Source organism: Primulina eburnea, chromosome 8, assembly GCF_022965805.1.
Source record: "Primulina eburnea isolate SZY01 chromosome 8, ASM2296580v1, whole genome shotgun sequence".
In the NCBI taxonomy this organism is placed as follows: domain Eukaryota; kingdom Viridiplantae; phylum Streptophyta; class Magnoliopsida; order Lamiales; family Gesneriaceae; genus Primulina; species Primulina eburnea.
The window spans coordinates 19,911,057-19,925,325 of NC_133108.1; the positions used below are offsets into that span (position 1 = coordinate 19,911,057).

General features: G+C 36.7%; 1 non-coding gene across 1 annotated transcript; it reads right to left on the reverse strand.

The window, feature by feature from the left end:
• Positions 1–7,339: 7,339 nt before the first annotated feature.
• On the reverse strand, positions 7,340–7,446 carry LOC140840320 (small nucleolar RNA R71). Its single transcript, XR_012119906.1, has one exon. It is a non-coding gene; the product is annotated as a small nucleolar RNA R71 (small nucleolar RNA).
• Positions 7,447–14,269: the final 6,823 nt, after the last annotated feature.

Consider the following 14,269-nt stretch of genomic DNA (forward strand, 5'->3'; position numbering starts at 1 on the left):
CAACATCAAATAATATAAATCAATATCAAGCAATGAATCACACTCAGACTCAAACTCAACTCAAACAACGCGTCGTCTCAGACTCGACTCAACTCTAACCTAGGGATCCCGATGTCTGGGCGAAACAGCCACAGAATTGACGACTCAGTCAAGATTTAAGCGAATCAGCCAATAGCTAGGCGAAACAGCCGATAGCTAGACGACTCAGTCAATAAGTAAGCGAATCAGCCAATAGCTAGGCGAAACAGCCGATTGCTAGACGAATCAGTCGGTGACTAGGCGACTCAGCCAATGACTCAACAATTCAGTAAACAATACATGCAGTGGCTATGAATCAATAGACTAAAAACATCAATCTCAACACTTACAAATATCAATGTAATAAACTAAGTATGTGATTTAGGGAGACTCGAGCCAAACCACACTCGAGTTGTGCAATCCCAACTCAACATTAATTTATACCTTTCACTCTGATACTCTGACTCTGTCGAAGTCTCGAACCCCAAGCCTGTCAATAACTCAATCTGACAATACGATATCGAGGGTACAATATCAATACACCACTCAATCAATACTGGATATAATCAGAATTCTATCAAATTCTGTTTCAACAACATAACGTCATATTTTCAATATATCCAGCCCTACCATATCAGTTAGATATCAATCCCAACCTCTCATAATCAATAACCACTCAATTCTGATATCATATCAACTCTGAAAATCATAACAAATCCATATGGTATCTATTCTTCAGTCCAGTTTCGATTATACGATGTCTAACATGTCAAGAACATCATATATGAATCCTTTTTAATTTTGACAATAGCATAATTTCAAAGCATGTCAAAACGTAGCAAAACTTACGTCCAGTTGTAGCCTACGTCGATAGGAACTCAATACCGAAATCGGATTCAAAATCGAACGGACGGATTTCTCACAAAAGGCGTAAGGATTTTCAACACATATACAAGAACCTTTTCTCGATTCTTTTCTTTTCTTTTCCCTGAAGGAAGCAACGTATATATGTATATATATCCTAAGTTGCATGTTTCAGCAACGTGTCTTCTTTTCACCTCTTTCAGGCGGCGCTCGGGCAGTAAGAAAGTACCGCTCGAGCGCGGCACTTTCTGCCCGGCTACTTGGCTTATCATGCATTGGCGCTCGAGCGGTAATATTCTACCGCTCGGGCGCCACATCTTCTGCCCGAGACACATTTGTTGATGCACACTGGCGCTCGAGCGGTCATTTCCTACCGCTCGGGCGCCAGACTTTCTGTCCAATTCTTGTATAAGTCATATACTTGGCCCCGTTCGGTCTCGGCATTATGCATCTATAATCATATCAGTTCATCATCAATAAATCATCTTAGATTACGTTAATCATCTCAGATTACGGTAACCAAATCCTTGGGCATTACAAATTATTTTGTCAGCATGCTTCCAGACATAAACCCTCTTGAATAAAAGTATTAATTAAATTACCATAAGTGTAATTCTCATAAGAGATATTTATATCTTCTTTTCTTAATACTTTTCTAACTCTTTCAGCAAATAAGAAAGGTAAACCATCTATAAATTTAGCTTTCCAGAGACTATTATTATAGTCTGGAATCTCATAAATACGAGATAAGAAAGTATCTTTATACCATCTAAAATCAGTAAGTGTTTTACATTTTAGATTACTTAATAAAGTTCTAATTTGTTCACTATTATCAGTGAATTTTCCAGTAAAATGTTCAATCATAGTCAATATTAATGTATATACTACATTTTCTGATTGAATATTATTTTCTATTTTTATGGAATTAAAGATTTCATCTTTTTGAGAATAATGTAAATAATTATCCCACCAACCTTTAAGTTGGCCAGTGAATCCTGCTGTTATCTTTTAGCAATATTTTTATCAGTATTACCTGATGATTTACACAAGTAGGCCCATTAAATCCAAACGCACTCCTGGAAAATATTTTGAGTTGGAAAGAATTTGAAAATATTAGCCGAACCAATAAAAAGTCCCCCGATTCGATAAAATTTACGTACCGTTAAAAATAAACTCTCGCAGGTAAAAATATTCTAAAAAATTGATGCCAAGATCTATATAAGTCCAGGAGGTCTTGGGTTCTAATCCTGGGAAGGCAAAAGCTCCAGTTCCTGGGCTGAAGTTCTATGAGTAATGGGTAATGGGATAACCGTGAGGGGACTCAAGCCCAATCGGGAACAGCCCATGTGCATTACAAAAATTCATTTCTGAAACTGTATCAGTTTCTCTAACTTTTTGAAAGTTAGTTTTATGAACAATATTATTTTGATTTAAAATTAAATCATCTACTGTATTAGTAGATTCTAATTCTTCTCTAACTTGAGAAGTAGATGCTCTAGAAGTTTGTGGTATGTCTACCATATAATCTATAGGAGAAATAAAAGAATGATTAGATCTTGATCTAGCATAAACAGAAGAGGGTAATAATCTTCTTTGTTCATTATTAAACTGTATTTGAACAGATCCTTCATTAGTTTGTATAACTTGTTGTAAATCCTTATTTATTATAGGATTTCTAGGAACAACTTGTTCAATTATCCAGTTTTCTGGAAATTCTATTTCTTCCCATTTTAAAGATCTTCGAGTTGTAATATTAGATCTATTAAAATTAGTTTCTATGAGAATAGTTTCATTTAATTTTTTATCTATTCTTTTACACATAGGATTCAGTGTAAATAATGGTTTATAATAGATACGATAACAGATACATATAACTTCTGTTCCAGGAGTATAATTATAACCATGAGTTTTAACATTTAATGTTAAAGAATCTAATATATTAATATCAGACAAAGATAAAGATAAATTTGGATAAACATCAAAATATACTGGACCATGAGCCAGACTAGATTGAATTATTCCCATAAGAGATTGTTTCCAATTCAAATTTCTACCATCTCTTAAAGCTGCTATGAAGCTTTCTGGTAAGCCTTCTAAAGTTAAAGGTCTAAAAGCAATTTGAATTAAACCTATATGAATAAATTTATAATTTTTCCTATAAGGCATAATATCTTTATTATTTAACAATCTAATAACCATTTCTTCATTATGAAGAGGTACTGATGATTCTGTAGTTTTAACTACTTGTTTAAAACCAATTCTTTCAAAGGTTCCTAACTTATAGATCATTTTAGATTCTATCTTAGGAATAGTCCATTCATCTGAGGCTTGGAATCAAAGAGGAATCTGATACGTGGCATTGTTTTACCAAACTTTTCCTTAGTGGCTTTCGCTCACATGGAGATTATTGGTTTCCAGCCTATATACCATCTTCAACTCAAATTGAGATAAGAAAAGGAGAAATTTAAACTCTAGAATAATAATGAATATAAGATTCTTATTTGGAATTTTACAAAACATAAAAGGATTTACGAAAGATATTCTAAAGAAATTAAACAACAGAGGATTTACAGAGGGCCCAAAGAATCATAAATTCATAAAAAATCACCCATAAACGCCTTAAACGCCATTTCTCGGCTAAGCAGGCTGAAGGGCTACAACATGAATTTATTTTTCCCGGATAAACTCGAACCTTGTGTTCACCATTTCTTGGTTCATCTTCTTACCTTATGTTCTAACCAAAGACTCTTATATTACATTAGATTCCAGAAATTTAAATAAATCTTTTATTATATCAATCTGATTCCAAGTTTCACATAAATATAGATCATGTCAAAGTAAGGTAATAATTTAACACGAATGCTTTAGCCTGTCATTCAGGCTAATCTCTGAAATATAAATTAAAAATAGTAAATAAAAACAGAAAATAAAACAATAAACTTACAAAGTTGTAAACAGAACTTCAAACTTTTATTGATTAACTTCAGAAGGGTTGTATACAAGAGAGAGTAGAGAGGGGAGCAAACTCGACCGTGTCTTCCTAAAGACACAAAATGATCCTATAAATAGATAGAAGAGCCGGACATGAAACCCCGGATTCCATCTTAAAATAAAAACAGTACAATACTTTATTAAAGTAAATAGTACAAGCTTTATTAAAGCAAATAGTAACATGCTATTCAAAAAGTCTACAGTGTTATGCCACCCACTTTTTGTCATGATATGCCATGATGAGATGTGATATTCCACCAGCTTCAGATTCTTCATCTGATAATTTTAATTTTCTTTAATATTTTCTTTTAAAGAATTCTTCAAATTCTCAAAAATATCATTTATTTGAGAAAATTGAGGAATATCATCCTCAGGGTCTTGAGCATCATGCATCTTCATTAAATGAATAAATTGATTGTCACTTGATTCAGAAGCCATGGATTTATCTGATTTTGAATCCGAGCATCCAATGTTGGAGTATAAATCCTTTTTCATTTCCTCAATATAAACTTCAATCATCTTTTCTTTGGAATAGATGTCAGAATATTTCTGAGTCAAAATCTTGAAGGGACTCATAGGGTCTTTCTCTTTTTCCTGTTGATTATGGAATTCTTTCTGATATAAAGAAATTTTTTCCTCCATAGTTAGAAGAGTTTCATGACCATGAAGTTTTCCAGTTGCTGGATCCTCTCGTAACATTTTATCCCAGAATTTAGTATAACTGACTCTTTTTAAACAAGGGATACCTTCCTCAGTATAATCACATTCTGGTTGCCATCTCCAGATCCATGGAATTCCAAATTCCATGAAGAATAGACATAAAGTCTTGCCATCAATCCAATGTTCAGAAAAGGATTTCTTTATGCATGGGGACACATTTAACCATGTATTCATAGGTTTTATAAAAACCTCTGGCAAAATTTTTGCAGATGGACCAAATATTTTCCACCATATATAAAACCAATTTGGAATAGTATGATGAAAAATATTTTCACATATCTTCAGAAACCAAGTATGTTTCTTCTTTTCATTTTCATAAAATAAAGTTTTATTAAAACTTTCAACATAATCTCAAAAATTGAATTTGAAACTCATTTTATGAGGTTCAGAATAAAATTCTTTTTCAACTAATGGAGATAGACCCCATTCTTCTATAGATATGATCTTTTTAATAATAAATTTGGAGAAGTTATAACTTCCTTTTTGTTGAGTATTACTAAAAAAGTGAGTTATATCAACATTTTTTGTAGATATAAGAAGATTTTCATAAAATCCTCTTTGCTTATAAGCCCCATATACATATGATGTATTGGTTAAATATCTGTCCATGATAGTCCATGGAGTTTTTTCCCATTGAAGATGTTTTTCTTCTATAAGAAGAATTAATTCACGATGTTTTGTCTCTGTATAAAGAGCTGAATCATTATCATCTTCTTTTATAATTGATAGGACTCGTTTTTACGTGTTTTTAGTGTTGGTTTTGAGTCGCATTCATGCATCATATTATTTTGTTTTAGTTTAATTTAGCATTTTTCTAGCATTATTTAGAATATGACTGATCTCGTGTAGTTGGTGGTTATTTTGTAGGAATTGAACCAAAAAGTGGGAGAATATTTGCCAAAGCATCGAGAAGGACTCGATTTTGACCGCCCCAGCGAGCATGTTGGTCTGGCCGAGGAGTTGTTGCGCAACCGTCTCGCTAGGGCGGTCAAAAGTGACCGCCCCAGCGAACCCAGGGACATGGCCGAGGAATTTTCTGCGAGAACCTCTCGCTAGGGCGGACACTGTTGACCGCCCTAGCGAGCCGCGAGATTTGAAAAGATTTGTTTCATTTTTTTATGGACTCTATCCGAGACCATAGACCTAATACACGAGAGGGGCGCCGTTTTTCAGACTTTATCATTTATTTTCATCATATTTTCTTGGAGAAAAGGCTAGGAGCAAAGGATATTTCGAAGACCTCGAGATTTCCACGCGTCGTGGCCATCATCCGTCGTCATCTTTAGTATATTCATTATTCAGTTTTTAATTCTTAGATTGTTGTTGGTTTTTATTATGAATTTTAGTAGCTAAACTCTAGATTTGTTGGGATTTGAGGGTATCCTACCCCGTACTCGTTGTTTAACATTATTTATCGACGGTTTTATTAGTGATTTGTTTATGCTATTGTTCTTTCTTATTTCAATCGAAGCCTAGCTAACTTCCTTTGATTATTTCATGTTGTTAATGATTTCGATAGAATAATTAACAATACGATCAAATAGTATAAACCACGGATTTACGATTTTAGTAGATATACGGAATTGGGTACGTGTCGATAGTGATAGTTCACCCGGATTAAAGCTAGTGGATTCCATAGAATGTAATGCAATCTTGAACTGCTAAATATTTGAGGACACTTGAGTACTGCATGTTTTTGATTAGTATTAATATAGCTCGACAGAGTATATTAATTAGTCTAGGGAATTCCGTCGAATGCACGAGTAAAAGTCGAGTGTAGTTAGTTAAACACGAGTGGTAGGTGAACTGATAATTTCCCAACAAATTCATTTCTCATTTGATTTAATCCAAATTAATCATTGCTCTCTTGAACACATTTTCGTTTGCATTTTAATTATTTGAATTGTTTATTCTACATTAGTTCAATCATCAAATAAATTTATCGTTGCTAAAGAAATTTTACTTGAAAATAAAAATATTGTAACGCAGTCCTTGTGGATCGATACTCGTATTCACTTACGTTTATTATAACTTGACTATCGTGCATTTGCGATATTTAAATCGAGCTTTCAATTATAAAATAAATTTTGGGATTATTCACTGTGCAAGTTTTACTCGATCAAGTTTTTGGCGCCGTTGCCGGAGACTGTTGATTCACAATTTTTTATTTTTCATTTAAATTCTTTAGTATTATTTATTTTATTGTTATTTGATACTCTCATTGTGTTGCAAATTTTTCTTGCGGTGCATGCGAAGATCACTCGAGTTTAAGCTTGAGCCTTTTGACCCCGAAATTGAACGCACAGCTAGACGTCGACTACAGCAGCAAAGAGCAATGGAAAGAATGGAAGGCGATCAAAAAAGAGAGGAGCCAAGGCGTATACCGATGTTGGATTATGCACAGCCGTCTCTTGATGGAGCACGTCCAAGCATCGTTAGACCAGTCATCCGAGTCAATCAGTTTGAGATCAAGCCAGCTATCATTCAGATGATTCAGAACACTGTCCAATTTGGGGGAAGTGCACTTGACGATCCTAATTCTCATATAGCTGACTTTCTTGAAATTTGTGATACTTTTAAGTTTAATGGCGTGTCTGATGATGCTGTTCGTTTGCGTTTATTTCCATTTTCACTGAGAGATAAAACTAAGTCGTTGTTAAACTGTTTGCCTATAGGGTCTATCACTACATGGGAGGATATGGCAAAGGCATTCCTGATCAAGTACTTTCCTCCGTCGAAGACTATGAAGCTTAGAGCCGACATTACTACTTTTGCTCAATATGAGAACGAGTCACTTTACGAGGCATGGGAGCGCTACAAGGACTTGTTGAAGAGATGTCCACACCATGAGCTGCCTCTTGGGTTAGTTGTTCAAACTTTCTACTACGGTCTGATTACTCCTAACTGTACCATGATAGATGCTGCTGCATGTGGTAATTTACTGAGAAAAACGGCTGAGGAAGGATATGAGTTATTGGAGGAAATGGCTGCTAGTAGCTATCATCCTCAGTCTGATAGGCAGAGACGAGGTGCTGGAGTAAATCAAGTTAATGATCTGGCGGCGGTTTCAGCACAGTTAGAGGCGTTGAATAAAAAGATTGATGGGATGAGCATGAGTGGGTCGGCTATGCGTCTCCAAGAAATTTTCTGTGATAAGTGTGGGGGTGAGCATGATGTGCAGGATTGCCAAGATGGCAATCCATTATATGTGCCTGAGGGAGCACCGGTAAAACAAGTGGGATTCCAGAACCATCCTAGAAATGACCCTTATTCGAACACATATAATCTGGGATGGAGGAATCACCCAAACGTTTCATGGGGAGGTCAAAACAACCAAAATCGCCAACAAAGAGGTCCACCATATGGGATGCACCAAGGATTCAAGCCAGAACCGCCTCGGGAAGAAAAATCAAATTTAGAGCAAATGATGACTAAATTTATTTCTGCAACAGAGACGAGATTTCAGAACCAAGATGCATCCATAAAGGGGTTAGAGAATCAAATTGGACAATTGGCTAAGTTGATTGCTAATAGGGAGCAAGGAGCTTTGCCAAGCAACACGGAAGTTAACCCAAGAGAACATGTGAAGGCTGTGGAATTGCGTACTGGAAAAGCACTCGAATCTAATGAGGAAAAGACCAAGCACGGTGAGGATGAGGTGGAAACTCGAGGAGGTAAGTCTTCTAACTCTACATCTACACCAATTGCACAAAATAAAATTGTTATCCCTCCACCTTTTCCTGCAGCAATGAAGAAAGCTAAATTAGATGCACAATTTGGTAAATTTCTTGAGATATTTAAAAAATTGCACATCAATATTCCATTTGCTGATGCCTTGATGCAAATGCCGAGTTATGCTAAATTTCTAAAAGACATCTTAGCTAATAAGAGAAAGTTGGAGGATCCCATGACGGTAAAATTGACTGAGAATTGCTCTGCATTGGTACAAAACCATATCCCACCAAAGCTAAAGGATCCAGGGAGTTTTTCTATCCCTTGCATGATTGGTGATGTGGTCTTTTCTAAAGCTTTATGTGATCTTGGTGCGAACATTAATCTTATACCTTTATCTGTATTCAGGAAACTTGGATTGGGCGAGCCAAAACCCACACAGATGTCCTTGCAACTAGCTGACGGATCTGTCAAACATCCACGAGGAGTCAAAGAAGATGTGTTGGTGAAAGTGGGAAAGTTTACATTTCCTACAGATTTTGTGGTGATTGACATGGAAGAGGATAGGGAGATGCCTTTGATTTTAGGGAGACCATTCCTTGCAACTGGCAGGGCCGTGATTGCAGTGCAAGAAGGGAAGTTGAGATTGAGAGTCGGAAAGGAAGAAATCACTTTTAATGTTTTTAACGCTCTTAAGCACCCACTGCACACTAATGATTGTTTTATAGTTGATTCATCGGATTCACTTGTGTGTCAATTTGTGCATGATGCTATAAAGGATTCATTGGAAGTCACCCTCACCACTGAAGTGAAGGATGAACCTGATGAAGAAATATCCGAGAGAGGAGCATACTTTAATGTCAACCACCCATGGACGAAGCCAGTGAGAATGAAATTGGATGAATTGGGAGCTCGAAGAGACCTGACCCCTCGGAAGTCAAGCGTTAAGGAACCGCCGACATGTGCTATGCGAGATGGGAAAAAGGAGCCGTTCATAGTCCACGCTCAAAGATTGAAGCACTATATCGGTGGCACAATTGAGCCACAAATTGGAGTCACTCGGCTCCATGACAGTCATTGAGGACAGGGGTGAAAAGTCGAGCTCTAGACTATAAATTGAGAACTACTTCTACTCCCTATGTTGATTTTATCTTTTTCCTTTATTCATTAATCGCATCATTTGCATTAAGGTAGTTGCATGGCATGACATTCATTGTTTTTATTTTATTTATTTATTTATTTTTTTTTTCGAGAATGTCTCGCTAGGGCGGTCAAAACTGACCGCCCCAGCGAGCCCTCGCTTTTTTTTCAAAAACATAGTCGCCGAAAACGCCTCGCTAGGGAGGTCACTTTTGACCGCCCCCGCGAGCGATTTTTTTTTTTTAAAAAAATGGTTTTATGGCGAGAACCACTCGCTAGGGCGGTCCAAAGTGACCGCCCCAGCGAGAACTCGTATTTTTCAAATAAGTTTTCGGCGAGAACCCCTCGCTAGGGCGGTCAAAACTGACCGCCCCAGCGAGCACTCGTATGTTTAAATAATTTGTCACCGAAAACCACTCGCTAGGGCGGACACTTTTGACCGCCCTAGCGAGTCGCGCAGACTATAAAAATTTTTTTTTTCCCCTTTCTTCCCCACTTCGAACCCTACTCATCCTCCTCAAATAATCGGCTCCTTCCTTGCTCTTTTGTGCTAAAGACCTTTATTTGTTGATTTTTCAGGGCAAAGACTCGATCTTGCTTTCTACAATCCAACCGGAAGCATTTAGGCTACAATTTTTTTCAACTCCGGTCATCTTCCACAAATTCCAGCGAGCTTCTCCGGCGACCTTCAACAATTTTCCGGCGGTTGGATACTTTGTGCACTCCACTCTCTACATGGCACCCAAAAGATCTAAGGTAACTCGTGGTGCTTCTAGTTCTCGGTCTACTCCGTCTATGTTTGTGAATGATAATGCTAGGGAGAGATATGAAAATGCTAGACTACATAGGAAACCAATCCCAGAGAGAGGATTTAGCTCGTCTTTTATCAATCATTTTGCGGAGTCCCGAATAGCAGGAAGAGGGTGGACGACCTTTGTCGCACAACCGAATGCAGCGGTGGTTCCGGTTGTGCGTGAATTTTATGCCAATGCTCCGGAGGGGAATGAGCATAAGGCATTTGTGAGGGGACATCTCGTCCCGTATGATTCCAGGACGATCAATGACATGTTGGGTTTACCGTCGGTGGATGATTCGGTGTTTCAGGCGTGGGTGCTTAACCCGGATTATGATTTGATCATTCGCACACTCTGTTATCCGGGCACCACGTGGAAACAACCGGGAACGTATACGGTTTTTCTGGAAAAATTTTTGGAAGTGGACGCGGCATTGTGGTATGCGTTCTTGTCTAAGCGATTGATGCCGGTCAGTCATACAAGTGACGTGCAGCGTGAGCGGGCAGTTGTTCTTTATGCCATCTGTAATGGGATGGTGATTGATGTGGGCAGGCTCATTTTCGGACAGCTTAACATGTGTATAAATAACAGCAATTTGGCTTTTTACTTCCCGACGATAGTGACTGAGCTGTGTGCCCGAGCGGGGGTGATATTTGCAGATGATGACGAGTGGTTACCGCCGATGAGAGCCATTGATGAGGCTCTTTATCGATCCAAGAGGGAGAAAAGACAGGCTGAGCTGCCCGAGGAGGTATTTTTCGATTATGGGGGAGCAGCTCAACCACCTCCGGCCTTAGGACATGCACCACCACCTCCGCAGCCACGCCGCCGTGCCATGCGAGATCGCATCGACGAATTGGGCGCTTGGGCCACTTATCAGAACCAGTACCAGGCAGTTAATCAAGCTCACATTCAGAACATCGAATACCTGGTGCATGGGATTTCATCTCATTTGGGCATCGACACTTCCGGCCAGCCACCTCCACCCGCATACCCGCCACCCTTCCATTTTCAGTACGATTACCCTATGCCGCCACCAGCTGACGAGGGAGTCCCACCTCCTGAGCATGACGAGGAGGATGATTTCTGACCAGGGGAGTTTACTATTTCCCCTTTCTTTTTATTCTTTTTGCTTATTCTGTCGTTGCATTTGCATTCATGAGTTTTTTGGTTTTTAGTGTTTGTTTCGTTTTGTGCACTGAGGGCATTGCACAACTCTAATATGAGGGGGGGTAGATTGTTTTGGTTGTTTAGTTAATTGGTTTAGTTTCGTTGCATTTCTTTTGTTTGGTGTCGTTTATGGTGAGAAGACATAGTTTATGAGCCAATGATGATGTTGAATTGATAGTTTACAAAAGTATTGATTGGGTCACTTCGTGAATGGTACTCTTGATTGTTAAAGCATGAATTTTGGTACAAAATTTGAACTTTTCGAGCACATATGTGTGGGGACTAGAATTTTGTAGGAATAATGGTGAAATTTGAAAGTTTTGTGTGGTTAACTTGAAAGGCACCATTTATGAGTTGATTTAGCATGTAAACCCGTGAAAATAAGTCGCTAATTGGGACCTTGAATGAGAAAATTTGATTTGCCTTGAACTTTACATTTACCTCCTTTCCAATGCACTGAATTAAAATGTCATACTCCTAACCAGCTGTAATCCAAAGTATTATATTCTTAGCCTAGGGAGTACATGTGTGAAAATTGTGCATTTAAAAAAAAAGAGAAGAAAGAAGGAGATGTAAGGTGAGGGGGAGCCGAAATAAAAGGAATGAAATTCTATTCATAGGCTAAAAGTTGGAGATGTAAGGAGACGAGGAAAGTCAGACGAAAAGTCTTGACGATTGCACAATGAAAATGATCGGTGTACTCCCAACTTTTAGCCACTTGAGCTTATTTTCCTTCTTTTCGACACCCTTATCTGCACTTAAAAGTTAAATAAAGTTCAATTTATGGCTAGTGATAAATGGATACGGGGATGCATGCTAGTGAGACTTGTATTGAAGTGTTAATTGAGTGACTCGCATGATTCGATAATTGATCTATTTGAAGTACGGATGACTAGACCCATCATGACACACACACACGTTCAAATTAGTGTCGAGATTTATGTGTAGATGAGAATGAGTATTCGGTTGCGATTTGACTTGATTATGATTGGTAGTTGGAAAGTAAACTGAGGCATGAACATAAACGTTGTTAACTCACCATTGACATTTACTTGTGTTAGTTATTTCTTGGTTGAGTAATTTTGTGGTTGTTGAGTTTGTTTAGTATCTCGTGCTTTAACCTATTTTACTCGAGGGCGAGCAAAAGGTTAGTATGAGGGGGTTGATAGGACTCGTTTTTACGTGTTTTTAGTGTTGGTTTTGAGTCGCATTCATGCATCATATTAGTTTGTTTTAGTTTAATTTAGAATTTTTCTAGCATTATTTAGCATATGACTGATCTCGTGTAGTTGGTGGTTATTTTGTAGGAATTGAACCAAAAAGATTTTCATAAAATCCTCTTTGCTTATAAGCCCCATATACATATGATGTATTGGTTAAATATCTGTCCATGATAGTCCATGGAGTTTTTTCCCATTGAAGATCTTTTTCTTCTATAAGAAGAATCAATTCACGATGTTTTGTCTCTGTATAAAGAGCTGAATCATTATCATCTTCTTTTATAATATTAGCATATGATGCTGAAGACTGAGAATCTGTATTATTCTTCTTCTTTTGTTTCAAGAATTCTTGAAACTCATTATATAATTCAGTATCCTGCTCAGTATTACTGGCTGATGAACTTGATAAGTTCAGGGCTATTAGCCTCTGTTTGCCATGCTGTGCTATAATATTAGGGGGTTTTCCCCTGCCACCTCGCCCTCTATAAGAGGACTCTCCTCTTCCTCGGGAATACATATCTGTAAATGTAAACATTAGGATAAATATTCTCGAGTTAAAAAATCAGGTAGATGATTATCTTCACCTTTTTTATAAATAATCTCAAAATCAAAAGGAGCTAAATGAGCCTGCCATATCGCAAACATTTGTTTAGATACATCATGTTTGAAATCTTTATTAAACATAAATTTTGCAGATTTGCAGTCAGTTTTTATAATAAACTTTTGATTGTATAAATCATCCTGAAATTTTAAGATACATCTAACAATAGCTAAAATTTCTTTTGCTACTGTGGAGTAATTTTTCTGGGCATTATTCCATTTCCCAGAATAAAATCTTATAAGATATTCTTGTTTATTTTGGGGATCTTTTTGTTTTAAAATTCCACCAAAACCTATATCCGAGGCATCTGTTTCTACAATTTTATCCCATAAAGGATTTGCCAGCATAAGACAAGGAAGATTTTTAACTTTATCTTTAATAATCTGAACAGCTTTAGTATGCTTATCTGTCCAAGGTAAAGGATTTTTCTTAAGTCTATCATATAAGACAGCAGAATCTTTAGTAAGATTTTGAATATAAGGAGAAATATAATTTAGACTCCCTAAAAATCTTTGTAACTGAGTTTTATCAGTTATTATATCAGGAAATTTTGAACTGAATTCAATACTTCTTTGAATAGGAATTATTTTTCCCTTTTCAATCATATGACCAAGAAAACGAATATTAGTTTGAAATAAAATCATTTTAGATTTTGAAATAACTAATCCATTTTGAATAACAATATTTTTAAACATTTCTAAATGTTTAAAATGTGTTTCAATATCATTAGAAAATACTAAGATATCATCTATATAAACAATTAAAAAATTGCTATAATTATAAAAAATATCATTCATTATTTGTTGAAATTCTGAAGGGGCATTTTTAAGGCCAAATGGCATTACTGTCCATTTATAATGTCCTATTGGAACATTAAAAGCAGTTTTATATCTATCAGATCTTTTATTTGAATCTGCCAAAATCCTGATTTTAAATCAAATTTTGAAAATATGATTGCATGAACTAATCTGTCTAATAAATCTTTTTTATTAGGAATAGGATGCCTAATCCATTTTAAAACCTTATTAAGGGGTTTATAATTTATGACTAATCTAGGAACACCTCTTTCTTGTTCAGAA